This window comes from Triturus cristatus, chromosome 8 (assembly GCF_964204655.1).
Source record: "Triturus cristatus chromosome 8, aTriCri1.1, whole genome shotgun sequence".
NCBI lineage: Eukaryota > Metazoa > Chordata > Amphibia > Caudata > Salamandridae > Triturus > Triturus cristatus.
The window spans coordinates 833,820,174-833,836,287 of record NC_140591.1 but is presented as its reverse complement, the minus strand read 5'-3'; the positions used below and the strand labels follow the sequence as shown (position 1 = coordinate 833,836,287).

The window sequence follows — 16,114 nt, the reverse complement described above, 5'->3', positions numbered from 1 at the left end:
TCTGAATTTTTTAATGAAATATTAGAGGATTTGAGAAGTCACTCAAAATGTACCCTAATTTTTCTTTCTGCAGCACTAATAATACTTTTTATGGAAAAATGAACCCCCTCATTTTGTTCCTTTTTAAATTAAATGTTTTAAGAGTTACCACTTTAATCCAAGCAAGATGGCTTCAGGTGTGCCATACGTTTATCATAAGTAGGACTGTTAGCGCTCTAGTAGTTCTTTGGAACACTCTGGGAAGCTGCAGTAGAACACAAAGGAATCAACTGACAGTCTCTGCCCTTGTAGGATGTACATGTTTTACTGAGAATGTCAGACTTCATTCTCACATGACTGAGAAAGATAATGTGAATTTACAGAAAATAAGCTCTCAGGTTAGCTTCCAAACCTCTGTGGTAAAAGCATGAGAAAATATTTTTCTCTCAATCATGATATCCCAGCAGAAGGCTTTTTTCACATGGTGAAATCACCTTAGAACATACCACAATTCCTAAAATGAGTATGGTACCATCAACAAATGATTTATAATGTAACTAAAGTCTTAAAACCTTCTATTAACTGCAATGCTTTTTAATGAGGTGCTATCATGTATATTGGTCCCAAGATGGCTGCCAACACTTCTTGGATGAAGTGCTGACAGCCAATCAGATCTCAGGATGAGATGTGTGGTTAGGCTCCGCCCACATATATATATGATTTTACTTTTGATTTTCTCAGGAACTACTGAACAGATTGACACCAGACCTGCAAAAGGCACTTCCCTGACCTCAGTGGTAAAACCAAATACAATTTTAGAACGAAAAGCTAGACTGAAACAATGGCAATTACAGTCAAGCAAGAAGGTGAACCTAGTTTGTAGATGACATATATGCCACTTCACCACCTGGCCCTCGGACATGCTAACACACGGGAAATGGAAGATGTCTCATTCAAACTTCGAGGTGAATCAGACTATTTAATCTAAATATTGAACAATTTCCTGAATTAGGTTTATTAAAGTATCCATACAATGGAAACTGAATTATCGTGGTCAAACAATCTGCAATGATTATGTGATCCATTGGAATTATTAGACTTGGGTTTTAGCCACTGAGTCAGTGGCGAGACACACTCAGCCGGCCATATGTTGAACCTCATTTTCGCAAACAATATTGAAACAACAAACCTTAAGGTGCATCCTCATTCATGACTATATCACTCTTTTTTATCCTCCATCTAACATGTCAACCTAATAACCATAATAAGAGATCTGTTCTGACCATATATTACTGCAACATAAATGAGCATGGATTCAAGAAATTCCGTAACACTAGGAGAGGGCAACCAGAGGGTATGCTGACAACTTTGCACTGAAACATAACCCATACCCTTGGAGCAGCTGTCCTTCTGCAAATTGAGAAAGCTAAAATCTAGACCACAACCCATCCACACATGACTCAAAGCAGAATTGGAAAAACTAAAACGAGAATGCCAAAAGTTGGAATATCAATGGTGGAGGAAAAGATACTTTGTAAAATTTAAAGGGGCTACCCACATTCATCAAAAGAGGACATTCATTTTCAAACTTATCAACTAAGCTCCAATGCAAATAAATCTTGAATATCAGAAGTTGACCAACCGACTAGCTGTAAAGACATCACATCGCAGCATTCTACCCAACTTAGTTATCAACCATAGCCATACCACCCCATCTCCCGCTGAAGAGGATCTCCCTCTCTGCAGTCAACCTGCTAGAATAAGTCCTTCTATGAGCGCAAAAAGAAGAAAACAAATCAAAGCATCTCACATGTTATGGAGCACGATTTTTATAAATAAAATCTACTCTATGAAATCCACTCTAATGCATGGTTTTTAGGTCTCGCGCCTAGCGTTGCAGTGCATAGCACTGTCACGCAGCGAGAGACCTCTTGTACGAGGTTTCAAAATCACCCTAGGAATCGCACACGCTCGTGCGTGTGCTTTTCCTTTTGTGCCACTCTATTGGCCTTTGTGTGCGTCTTTTTATTAAAGACCGCACGTAATTGGCCAAAGGCGGGCGCATTGCTCCGCCATTGGCCTATTGGTGTCTATTACGCGCACCGCCGGCCATGTGGTTTCAATTATCGTGCCCAGACACGGGCGCGATAATTGAAACCACATGTTTCGCTGTGGCGCGCGTGAACCACTCGCGTGTGTGTTTGTTTTACAATAGCGAACTGCTTTTGCGATCGCTTTCACTGCCGCTTGGTTTTGTTTTACTGCCGGCTTACTCAAACTACTTTGTTTTTCCACCGCACCCATATTTTGACCTCTGGAAAAAAAATTCTAAATAGATTCGGGATGTGTTTTTTGAGGGGGGGAGGTGACAAAGCTTAGTATATGTTTTTAATAAGAGGGGCGGGCTGTATTAACGGTAGAGATAGGATAACGGGGGCATATATAATCGCTGGCGAAGTTCTGGTGAACATGAGCACTACAAGTTAGAAAGACTTGCACATGCTTTCATCTCCATCAGACACTGTCGCATGCAACGTGATACGAAAAAAGGCATCCTGCAGCTGCCTATTCTCGGCTTATATCCGAAAGACGTGTTGGAAGCCGTAGCTTGACATGTGGTCTTTGCGTATCAAATTATTGTGACTTCTTCTCACAGGTGCATTTATGCTTATGCAAAGTAAGTGCGACAGTTATGGGCAAAAAAGATCAAATTATCCACCACTCGATTACTCACCTTAAGCTCTGCCTGCAGCTCAGGGGCTAGGCTCAGCACTAGCAGGTATTGTGCATATGCTGTACCAAAGTCTCCCTCGGTTAAGCAGCGCCCAGCGCTATTCAAGGAGCTCGACACCAACGCCTCTCGGCCACAGGAGAGAGCCGAGGGCTGCATGATGCAAAGCTGCACGAGCTACCAGCCGGCAGTACAGTGGCTGTTACAGGAATGGCATCTGATGGTAGAAACACACGGGAGGCCCCATCAGATATCTCGGATTTTACTGTCATGCCACAGAGAAGAGCAATGCTTAGGGAAGTGGAGCGCAACAGGGAGGGTCTGAACTCCAACACAGCAGCCATCTTGGAACTGTGGTGGGACGGAAAAGGATCATTTATTAGCGCGCATACGCTCTACTTAGTGCACAATAACGTTGTTACCAGAGTGGGTATTTTGCAACCATATCATAATTTTTCATACTTTAAAAATATATTTTGCTAAGAATTGAAGCACCTTCCAATATTTGTGCATGTATGAAGCTGCTCTGCTCGTTAATTAAAACATACGTTTGCGGTTTCTGTGTCTGTTGTGCGGAAATAACACCTCTCCTACTTTTAGGAGATCACAGAAGAAAATTTGCAGCTGTATCGTCTACGTACAAGTGCAAATCAGCAACAATGCGATGCACAAACATGATCTCCTCCCCTTTACTGACGCACAGCAGCCTCTGGTGTGGGCTCGAGGAAGGCGCCAACCTACATCTTACCTGTCATAATAGGAACCAACTTTAACTTACTTTAGAGCTGTTTTTAACCTCATGCGTTCTACCCCTTATCTCCTTCGAATGTATTTATTTATGTATATTTGTATAGCGTGGACATTACCCAAAGGTGTAAAAGCTCATTACTGACCGGGCACGAGTCGAGGGTACACGCGGGTAGACCGCGTCTACCAACTAGTTTCTCAGGTTGGATGCCATCTACCCTGCCAAGCAGTTGGTCCATCAGAAAAACGGGTTAGTGAATTCCTTTGCATCTGTATAATAAAACTGGTTCTTGTTTTCAGTCATCCTTGTGACAGAGGCCACATCTACCCAGTTGTTACCGGTCGCTTCTGCAGTGTTTTACGGGCGGCAATGTGCAAAGGGGTGTACTTGTGTGCGCGTGATGTGCTGTGCCACATGAGTGCATGCGCTCCATACTAACCAGGGGGAAACTGCCAGAGGCCACATCTGCCTGTTAATTCCTGGTCGCTTTTGCGTTCACTGTCTCGTATGTGCCTTCTTCCATCTCCATGGCACTTCCACTTCAGCGCATTGCGGCAGTTTATTTTTTCATACGTGCCTTTTTAGATCTTCTTGGCCCTTCACTTTACCTAATCACTGCACTTCATTTTGGGTGTGTAGCTTCTTAAATCTTCATAGCGCTTTCGCTTTAGCAGCATTAGGCATGGTTTCAAGTCGACTCATGGTACAGTTCTGGCTGCTGTTTTCTCTCACCTACCTATATAAAGCACTCTCAAAACCTGCAGTCATATTAGCACTATCGCATATACAAATACAATACCTCCCATACTACGCACGGGGAACCAGACAGAGGCGACATCTACTATAGACAGTACACACTACTGCTACCTATTCCTCTCGCCACCACCAGTTATTCTTACATACTAGTTGTAAATCCACATGCTTAGTACACTACAAAGTGCTGCAGCTATTTCTATTTACATACATTCACAACACTACAAACAAAAACAGATTAGGAAGATATTGTAATTTCAATGCCAATAGCTCTAAATCTAACAAATGCGAGACCTGTTGCATTGCAAATGCTTGTTAATAAAGGTGTGTGAACTACTAATATAGAATACGAGAGTGTACAACACATGATATGTGCACAAGGCACGAACGTTGATTTTCATAGTTGAACATGATGAGAATAATGCTAACTGAATGTTATTCTGTCTTCCTAAGCGCAGAAAAATAAACAACAAAAAATCTGCTTTTATTCTTCATGAAAGTAGTGTAGGCTTTTAGAAATTATTCTCAATTTCGTTAAAATACTGCAGGCCTCAAGAATTGCTAGGGGATGTGCTTCACTGTGCTCCTGACCTTCAAATGATACACATGCTTCCGCAAAAGACCAGATCAGTGCTTCATAAACACCACTCATTGCGGCATCCGTTTCAAGGCTAGGTTCTTCAGGTATGATGCAGTCCTCGCGGGTACCTCCCCATATCTGACTCCTTACACCAGACCAGAGACAAGCATGTATGAGGACAAGAAGGCTGGATGCCAGGCCATCTCCTGTTGTGATTCGAGAGTGCGGAATACCATTCCAGCGAAAATCCACCAAGTTTACAGAGGTTAATCATGGAACTCGTGCCTTTCAAAAATGCATGTGTCCTTCTGTAACGAAACTGATGCTCATGTAAAGCACTCTGATACCGGATTCCGGTCTAGGTCACGCTATAAAAAAACTAAATAAAAAAAAAGTATAAATATTTAGCCTGTTTCTAAAACTCCTTTAGAATTCTTTCCTGTCTAGGCGAGTGTTGTAGATGACATGAATGTAAGTATTGCTAGATTTAGTGTACAAATGTATCTAGGTTCTTCCTTCCTCTCTTAGAAGTTACACACATTTTAGACCAAGAGTGTTTAGAAAATAGTAGGAAAGTCAATGTCAATAGATGATCATGCCATCGTAAATAACCAATAGAGAGGCTTGATGATGAGAGAGAGCAACATTTTATCGAAAGAAAGGAAGTAGCACACTATAAAGATTCCTGTGGGAAAGTGTTCCTCAGCTCGTTCACAAGATTAGTGACCTGTCCTGCATTCGTGGTATGCTGCATGCTGTGCTGATTTCTGAATCTCTGGCTGGCAGATCCTGCCATACCTAGGAGACTTTCCCAGACTTGGCACATCATGGGTTGGTGATGCTGCCCTTGCTATACTCTAACGGCCATGGAGTTGGCTATTCAGATTAATTGCACGCTGTGAATTAGTATTACATCTCATAAGTGAATCATTGTTTCACTTATGTTTTCTCTTTCTCCTCTATACCTGAATTCTGATGTTTTCGTAAATGATCTGTGGTGATTATTGTGGATCTATTCTGTGTTTTGTGAACCAAATTATGACATTCTAACTTGTATCTGTGTTTGACCATTTGTATTATTGAAAAACTAATAGAAAAGAATAGCGTTTGTCTTTATTACGGAGTTACTGAGTTATTTGGATATGTTTATAATGACCAATGTTTAGCGTATTTCTTCATTGTAGGTCCTCGTGGAGAAATAACATTGCGTCTTTCATTATTTTGTCCCGTTTAGCTCTACCAAAGATTCATATGAGGACCTTTGATATTGCTAACTGAGTGATAACGACTTATGGGCCCGTCAGAGTTACGTTTCCGATTATTGTATAGTGGTTGGTGTGGAAAGGTAAACTGACAAAAATCCACCAACGCTCCCGCTGCATCACATGGAAGTGTAGCCCCTTGCAGCCTGTATGGAACACTTTCTCCCAGCACTAGGACCAAACATCATAAATTTATTAAAATCTTCCCTAATCAAGGGAATCACTCCTAGCCTGTTGAGATATGGTATGCTTATGCCTCCCCTGAATAAAATCATAGGCAAAACCACAAAAACTCCACAACCACAGACCGATCTCTAATCTTCTTTACCCCGGGAGAGTCCTGTAGAACAAGCAAAATATCTCCTACATGATCTACAAATCTGGATTCAGACCCATGCAAGGAACATGAACGGACCTGAGATTTTAGGGAAGATCTACTCATGCCGGTCATTAAGTTTGTGTGGAGTTTCTAGAACTCTCGACTTCCCATGACACTGTGGACCTACTGAACAGACTGAATGAATGAACTGGGTATCTAACAGCGCTAAAATGGATCTTTTCACCATAACCACATTCCACAGATTCAATTAAATAAAATTGATTAACAGATCCATGTTCTTCCTTGTCTTTATACCAAAGCCACCAAAGTCAATTCCAAATGTTCACCAGTAACGCACAAATTTCATATACAGCTAAAGGAACCAGGAAACTATCTAAACATCATTGAAAGTGTTGACCACACATTCCAGCGGATCAAGAAGTATCATAATTGTCTTAAAGGAACAGAAACTGAGATTGGGCTACCAGGAGGCAACAGCTCTGATAAGTTTCCTATTGCATGGCTCCCCATCATCAACACTCCTCCAAACACTGCACAAAACAAGAAACTTGGGGATGGTTTTCAATAAAGGCCTGTCATTCTCCCCACAAATAATGCAACAGTCAAAGAGAAGAACTTACAACTTGTCTTACTCAGCTTTACTGTGTAGTTGACCTATCAGTCAACTGCACAGTAAAGCTGTCCAGATCCTTCGCAATGGGCTGGCTGGAAAACTGCAATATTCGTTATTTGGGACCCCTCAGAAATCTCACTTAGAGACTACTAAAGGCATACATCTAGGTAGCCAAAAAATGCGTCTGGTTTTGGAAACGTGAGAGCATCAAACCAGCTATAAAATCACCCCCACTTGCTTCAGGTGAAATTAAGCATAACGTTCAAGACCTTCCACACTACCCAAAAATCTAATTGAAACAAAGACTGAGGATAGCTTCAAAACCAGGCTTCACATTATATTACGACCAGGACTCTCAAATTCGACCAACAAGCACTTTATCAAACCACAAACACTGGGATGACAGAAACACAGATGCAGAACTGGGAGTTTAGGGGTACAAATTCTTTAGTCTACTGTGAGAAGAGAACCCAAACATCTAAGTTTCAGAAAACTCTTGAAAACATTTCTCTTCAAGACAGAGTTTGTCTAATGACTTGGCATCATTTTTGTGTTTGAGTGATAGATACCACTTAACCGACTTGGGGGTAGTCAGTGTGACATATTAGATAAGGGCCACGTCCTGCATTAGAATGAGCTGCTGCTATCAAAATTCCTAATAGTCTAGTCTGGACACTTAAAGCGCTCTGAAGCAATTCTGAGGCTAAATTGAGTGCAATGTGAAACACCAAAATAAATGAGTAAGGCCCACACAATGGAAAGAGGAAGGCAGCAACCGTCAGTATCACACTAGGAAAACATGGATTGAGGCAGCAGTGGATACATCTTCAACGTGGAAGGCCCACAGGCTCTATGATATTCATAATAAGGACACAAATTGTCCATCCAACCTAATTCAATTAATCCCACTTCCATGAACTGGTTAACAGAGTCCTTTGTGACCACGGATCGTACAACCGATGAGAACCATTGGATGATATAGCACAGGTTTGGCCTATACCACCGTAAATAAGAAACCTAGTACTTAAGTGGGGCAAAGTAGCCCACATGCTAAATTTGTTAGAATTGTTTAATCAAAGTTTCAATTTTGCTACTTTCGGCCGGACCTGCTGTAAACTCCTGAACTATTTTAGAAGCTTTATAGATTTAACTCTGCAGGTAAAACAAAACAAAAAAACATGCAAATAACACAGACACCAGTAAAAGAGCTTTTCACCTGAAAGGGAAACATCCTGCAATGAAGAAAATAAATATATTATTTCTTCCTGCTTTAGGTAAGGATAACAAAGACTGGCTTTGATTATTTACCTCTTGACAACATTTTATTTGATCACTGGCAAAACAATCTTTTGTGACAGGGTAAATGGAGAGTGCCTCCAATGGGAATTTCAATGTGAAAAGGGGCAAACGAGGGAAGGAAAGAATTTGGTCAGTCTACTTCGTGCACACAAAGTGACATGGAAATTAATTCCCTTAGTAAATGCCCCACTTATTCAACACTTGTCAGGGTCACCCGACCTGTAGTGCAACGTCACTGTTTCAAACTTCACCCAATATCGAGTAAGAATCCATAATGCCTTTTCATGCATCTGTTAACATTCAGAACTGTAATATCAGATTTTGCTTTATATCAATAACTAACAGAATTCTTGAAAAGCCATACATTGTCCATATCATGGTCAGGGGGTGTAGTGGAACCCCCAGTCATTCAGAGGTACCTCAACCCTCTGGGTGGGGGATTCTGCCAAAGACTATGAATATCAGTGAGACATGGGAAACTCAAGGGCCCCTCACCTCATTCCACAGAGGGCCCGTCATTCTTTACTACGCACTATTCATGGTTTATCTTTTTTAGCACTCCCCGCTCAGCGTATCTATTTATTTGGAAGTTTCATACAGTGATACATGTTGTATTGCTGATACTTCAGAGCACTGAGTAGCAGGAGTCCAATGAAATTCAAGGCATAAAGTTAAAATGTGTTCCTGCCTTAGAGGCCTTTAGACGTCTTACTTAAGCAAACTCACTTTGAATAAAGGACAAAGATTTAGCAGCTTCGAACACGTCTTGAGGATATCCTGCAGTCAGCAGCTCAGACTACTGCAGACGCGCCTTTTTTCACTCCCCATCACCCTGCATTTACCACTAGCTAACCACTACCCACTTGGCACTACAAAACTTTCCTTGCAAATGACCGCCTGTCTGGTTGGAAAGTGTCAGTAATGATTTCAAATTACAGACCACATGAGTCTGGAGCAGAAGGTTGTGTTAGATCCATCTGCTCTAAGCAAATAAGCAACTACAAAAATCTCGAAAAGTTAACCGGAGATCTTTAACACAGTAGCATAAACAACCAAACAAACAATGGAACTTCGCCACTTTAAGTATTAGCTCAAAATGGAACAAAACGAGACCACTATCTAAACCTCGATAGAAGTTGTTTCAAGACGTGCAATATTTCAGTCTGTAAACAATAGGCGTCAATGGCATCCTGTGCAGTACTGTCACCATCCTTGTACATGTACATATCCTAAATGCATGGAACGATGACCCGACTTCACTTGACAATTCATCATTAGGAATTCCTTTTAAATGAGGTTCAACCCAACACGTTGTTTTAGGGGCTTGAAAGGTCTACAACTGGCCAGAATCATCCAGCCAACAGGTCTGGCACAGAGCCAGCTAGCTGTTTCACCAGCCTTAGGTGATCAATAAGATTCATAAATGCAAACGGCATACTTTTATGCATACACATATAGAAAGGCTTTGGGTCAGCCCATTTCATCAACTGTGATCAGCTGTCATTCGCATTTTGCTTCCAACCACAAGAGCATACAACCATGGGGCAGCGGGCCAGCTCAGTACAGCAGGGGGCTTTCTTGCACTTCAGTGATTACATTTTCTCCTTACTGCATGTGCATATCTGCTTGAAAAATCAGCATTTCAGTACCAGGGCTGAAGAGCCAATTGTTTGCCAATCATTCTTAAACACATTTTTATTTTTTGTTATCCTTGTGGTTTTTTAACTGTGTCTTCATGTTGCAGTGATTCAAAGCCTATAGTACACTTTCTTTGCACCAGTAACTATAACACACTTTTGTGAGATGCATTACATATAAAAATCGTTTCCATACATTTTAGTGCAAGCTGTCTGCTTGTGAAGAGACTTACTGTCTGCTTTGACCTCACCTATTGCTTATTATGGGTTGGTTTCACCGTCACACATTTGCTTGCCCTTTATTCATCAGCTTATGTGGGCTTTATTTTCTATTCTTATGTGTGCCCATCCCCAGGCGCATGGACTCATTACATATGTACGTACACTACTTTTACCTTTTGTTTAAGCACTCCATCAAAGTACTTCTGTTTAACAGCAGTTTCCCTTGTGTACACTCAAGGTTGCTCTCTGTTGCCAGTTTGCTGCTCCTTTGCCCTTTGTGTTGTACTTTCCTTTGAGTACTACTTCCTCTCGCCCATGTGCTTTCGCATACATACCTTCCACATTTGTGTCTCTAACCAATGTGCTTCTCTTTCCCCTGTTCTTCACTGTCCTCTCTCCCTTCAGTGTTGTTTCCCCTTTCCCTCTATTGCTTCCTGCACCTGTGCCCTCTATGTTGCTTCGCCCCCCACCCCTGTTTTGCTTTGTCTCCTTGTGTTGCTTCCTTCCACATTCGCACTGCCTGTGTTGGTTCCCTTCACACGCGCTTAAATAAGAAAGAAATGCTTCCCCGTTTATTTTTATTTTTTAGGTCTCGCCTGACCCAGCGCATGCGCTGGTCTGGCGAGACTTATTGAGAGGGCTCCAAAAAGTGCTACCAGGCCAGCCTAGCGCTACAGTGCATGTGCGCGCGCGCGCCACGCTTTACCGCGATGACTTTCACTTTTGCAGCCGCACGGCCGCTTTGCATAGCCAATAGGTCTCGCTTTTGGGACCTTATAAGTATTTAGTTATGCAACTGTTGCATGGCTAAACACTAATAAGGTCCCAAAGGCGAGAGCTATTGGCTATGCCAATGCTTGTTTATATACTGATCCAACCGGAATAAATAAACAAAAAGAAAAAAAAACGCTAATATTTTGTAGACATGGGCATGCAGGCTGATTCGTCATTGTGCATTTTTGATTTTTTACTCTTGAGCCATGCTGTTCAACATCGTGGACGCTGTACGGAATCGCTAAAAACCGATGGCAATAGGCAATGAATCCCAAAGTTTGTATTAATTGGCTTTGCCAATGCGGGCGTTCAGTACCCTTGCCTGAAAAGAAGCCTATGTACTATTCAATATCTCATAAAATAAAACTGAATTTGATCTACTAGCAGGGATTTAAGTGGGCCTGGTCTCACTGGGTCGGAGCACCAGCATTTTGTTTTTTAAAGGGGACTCGAAACAGGTCTCTATCCAGCTCTGTTTTGTGTCCTGGCACTGGCGGTCTGTTTTTTCCCTGGACTGCAGGCACGTGGATGTGCGCTGCTCTCACTGCTCACCCCTCACTAGTGGAGAAGTTACGGCATGATGTCATGCCAGGTGAGCAGTGTTGGGGAAGGGAAATACTTTAAAGAGAGTCATTTTCTCTCTGGATTTCCTTTCTCTTTTTGAAACGCAGGAGAAGCAAAATTGTCATGGTGTCACCTGGGCTTTAAGTGGAAGCTTTTTCAATAGTATATACAAGTCGTAGTTGCTGCGTATTTATCGTATGCAACTAACAACCATAGACAAAGCCAATAGTCCTGGCTTGTCGTAGATGTAATGTTGATTGTTGTATCATATCTGGATGCAATGACAGAAACAGCAAAAAACAAACAAATCGGTGGCACATTATGCTAAGCACAGATTTTTGCTTGTGTTTTTAAGCCACAAACTTAATTACATCGGCCACGCCCCTGCGGGAGACCTCCCAATTTTTTCATCCCACTTAAAGCCCTGTCTAGAAGCATATGGCCGCCACATTTAGATGGCATGAGTTCTATTTTTATTTTCATTCCGTGGCATATACTCGTCACGGAGCGCTTACTTGCGGGATCATCAAATCCTTGATGTCTCTCAAAATGGATTCAGAAGCTGTCACAGCACTGGAACAGCGCTCACTACGGTGTTTGATAACATCCGTACTCAGGTGGATGCAGGTCACACCACTTTATTAATTCTACTTGATCTCACTGCAGCTTTCAATACCCTATCTCCACTGAGACTTGTGGAACGTCTCAGAGAGATAGGTGTTGGGGGCTCGGCTTTAGGGCTACTCGCTTCTTTCCTTAGAGAGCGGACCCAAACTGTGAAATTGGGCAATTTCTATTTGGATCCAACTCCCCTTCTAAGCGGTGTGCCGCAGGGCTCTTCTCTGAGCCCTACGATGTTTAATATCTATGTTGCCCTGCTGGCAAAGGTGGTAAAATCTTTAGGTCTCGAGGTGTTGTCATATGCCGACGACACGCAGATCATGGTGTCCATCACTCATAACATCAGCGATGCCATCGGCAATTTTAAAAATTGCATGCAAGCAGTCTCGTCTTGGATGGCGCAAAACTATCTGAAATTGAATGGAGAGAAGACTGAGGTTCTTATTTTTGGGGACAAGGTTGACATCTGTACCGGGGAGCGGTGGCCCGACTCTCTGGTCACTTGCCCTAGCCCCATCTCCCATGGAAAAAATGTGAGAGTGTTGGTGGACAACTCACTGTCCTATAATCTGCAGATTAGCAGGACGGTGGCTTCCTGTTTCGGGCTAATAAGGCTTATAAGGAAGATCTCATAGTTTCTTTCACCTGCGTGACGCAAACAAGTTGTCATTGCCTTAATATTGTCCAGACTGGATTACTGCAATGCCCTTAATTTGGGCATCAATAAGGGACAGCTGTGGCGCCTGCAGCTGGTGCAGAACGCTGCTGCAAGGCTGGTGACTGACTTGCCTAAACATCATTCCGTCTCAGCTTCTCTTCTTTCTCTGCACTGGCTCCCGATGGACTGCAGGATTATGTTCAAAACCCTTTGCCTTACTCATAATGCTTACCATGGCCTGGGTCCTGATGGCATTAAAGCCTTATTTCATCATTATGCTCCCACTAGGAATCTCAGGTCAGCAAGCAAACATCTCCTTACTGTGCCCAGGTTTAAAAGGATGAGATGGGGCGGGAGATCCTTTTCAATTGCTGCAGCCACATTTTGGAACTCCCACCCCGAGGAAATTTCGGGACAACAATCACACACTCTTTTTCGAAAGGTTTTAAAGACCTGGCTGTTCCCTTAGATGTATGTCCGAGTGTGCCCTTTCTGCCTGCATATGGTTCTGCTGTTAGCGCCTTGACGCCTTTGGCTACGTTAGCGCTCTATAAATCATTCATTCGTTCATATATATTCTTTTCAAGGGACACCAGCTTGCCATTCTACAGTCTTTGCCAATGCTTTGTTTCTTTTTTCCGATGTAACTTTAACCATTTTATTTCAAATTAAGAAATTGCTACTAATAGCAATTTCTTATCCTCCTTGCTACTCTCCGACACAAGTAAAGTGGAATTAGAGCCATGTTACTTTGTTACCTTTTGTCGAACACTATGAGCACAGAGTAATATCAACGTGTGCCTCACGAGCAGAGAACCAGTGTTTTGATATCCGATACTACTACACGTCGCAGAGCTCTACTCAAATGCCTTCCTTTACAGTTTTGTAGTTTTTTTTTTTTTTAGTGCGGTGGTTTTGATTACATTCTACAGCTGCAGACATGAACGTTTTGTAGAAGAGGCAATTGTTACCCATACAAGGATGCTTGAAACCACTCGGATTAAACAAATCTAACTGACGTTCTTTGAAAAAATCTACATGAATTTTCCTTTTGTTACTTTTAATACCTGGGTGGCCAACCCTGTAATCAAAGGTTGACATGTTGCCGCATTTGGTTCTTAAAACGCTTAAAAAATAAGTTGAGGTCAGCAGTTGAGGGAGGCCCGTTACTCTGATGTCATCAGATGAAAGAGACAACTATGCAATTGTTTTTCAAATGACACAGGGCAGAGGAAGGTCCTCAAGAAATGGACTCCTTGGACACGAGGATGAGGACACCCATATGTATGGTACCTTAACCCAGGCCACCACTGCTTGGAGGCAATGGAGCCCTTCACCCAGTACGGCGGAGCTAGCCCCCATCATGCAAGGGTGTGCGGGCTGAGAAACCTTGCATTCTGGTCCGTCCCTTTTTGCACCTCTGATTTTCAGTGTATTAACGTATTTTCAGGTAGTAACAGTAATCCAAAGAAAGTGACAATTGTATCTAAAGTGCTCAGGACCACAAACTTTGAGCAAAACATCCGCTTAGCAGGCCCTGACTGCGAATGCAACCCGGTCCTGGCAACTGAGTCGGGAAGGCCGCGGAAGGGGGGTGGGTGCAGAGAATTGCGCGCGGAAAACACTGCAGCTGCTTTTCTTACAGGGGGCCAATATGGCAGCTATGCTGCAAAACCGGCCCATGTAACAAACACTCCCCCAGGGGTCCAAAACCAGCCCCCACCCTCGCGCCCAAAGGGAAACGCACGGTGCCTGCTATGGCCAGTCCGGCCCTGCAGCTTAGTAACCAACTATACAGACCCTCCAGGATTTCGCGATTTGCCGCGAAATCGGCATTTTTGTAAAAATGCTGCGATTTTTACAAAAGTGCCTGCAAAATCGACAATGTACAACCCCTGGACCTAATCCCGTAGTTGATGATGTTCTGCCCCCACAGGCAGAGGCGCAACTATAGCCAAATTGCAGATGTCCGTTGTTAATATGCCCCTGTGTGCTTGTCAGAACATAATGGTACCTGAAGCAGAATTGTTCACTCAAATAAATGTGCACGTCTCATGTAATGAATGATGCCTTTTTGCGAGACTGAGCTCTGAAACTGTTGTGTGTCTTCCTTGCGGCAGTGACTGATAGAAAGATGGGAGAGAATACGACTTTGTCACGGCTTTTCTTCTTATTTTTTTAATTCTCCACCGTCAATATTTTATTTGTCCTTTCCACGGTGCAGAGATAAGAGCAATTAAAATACTGGCACGGTACAGGAGCTGGCATCCACCGCTATCGACAGAGCAGTGCCCATTTGCTAGAAATAATCTCTGTAGTTGTGATGAATCTGAACGGACTGTCACAGTCTATCTGTGAGCAGGTTCTCTCGGAGAAAAAGCGTCAAGTACAGATTACACGTAAAGGAAAGTTGAGATCTTTCATTGTACCTAAGAAAATAACATTTATTTTTTTTGCTCTCCATTCTGTACTGTTCACAGTCTGCCAGTTGTTTTTTTAAACATATTGCAATTGATTAGTTTGTGAGTAACAAACAACCACACCTTTTATGTACTTTTGTGTAGCTTTTACATATATTCTTCCCTTCTGCAAATTAGGAAGTTAGCTTTAGGATGTGGGAAGAAGAAACCAGAATCATTTCGAGCTTTAAAATAAATGGGCAGTGGTAGGATTTCAAAAGGTTTGCATACTAATAAAGTCAGTTATTTTTCACACAGTGGACCTTCTCAGACCTGCTCAACGGGCCATGGCCTGTCCACGAAAGCGGTGTCCAGCCGCCCTCAGACTTTCAGGCGAGAAAAGGGTTAAGGATGTGCCAAACACCGGTCCCGCAATGTGTCAAAAGGTGTGATAACTGCTACCAACCTATACTAAAGCAAATGGAGAATTGCATTTCCAAAGGATAACAGCCTTCACCTGTGAGCTGCTTCCTCTGTTCCATATTCCAGGTTGCCTATTCAAAGTGGAATACTCTGCTAAAAGAGTTTCCATTGATTTAAGGCTGAAAATGAATGATTATGAGTAAAATAAAGTGCCGCAAAAATGCCGCTAAATTTCCATATTTGTGCCGCTAAATTTCCATATTTGTGCCGCTAAATTTGCGAATCCATGCCGCTATATCCTGGGGGGGGTCTGAATAGTGACTATGATCATATGAAAAACCCATAACAAGACCTGCAGAGCTGTCAACTTACTGAAAACCATAAATTGTGTGCCTACCTCTCACACCCCTTAAATCACCACACTGCCAAGCACTGTGTCCCATAACATGATAACTGCACCTCGGTAGCATCACACATTATCTGGAAACACTTCCTACAGAGAATCAAGAAA

The 16,114-nt window shown here is 42.6% G+C and overlaps 1 protein-coding gene across 1 annotated transcript in view; it reads right to left on the bottom strand.

Moving 5' to 3' along the window:
* The window catches only part of ARHGAP6 (Rho GTPase activating protein 6), a 1,083,331-nt gene that overhangs the window by 731,242 nt on the left and 335,975 nt on the right, over positions 1 to 16,114 (bottom strand). The window lies entirely within an intron of this gene.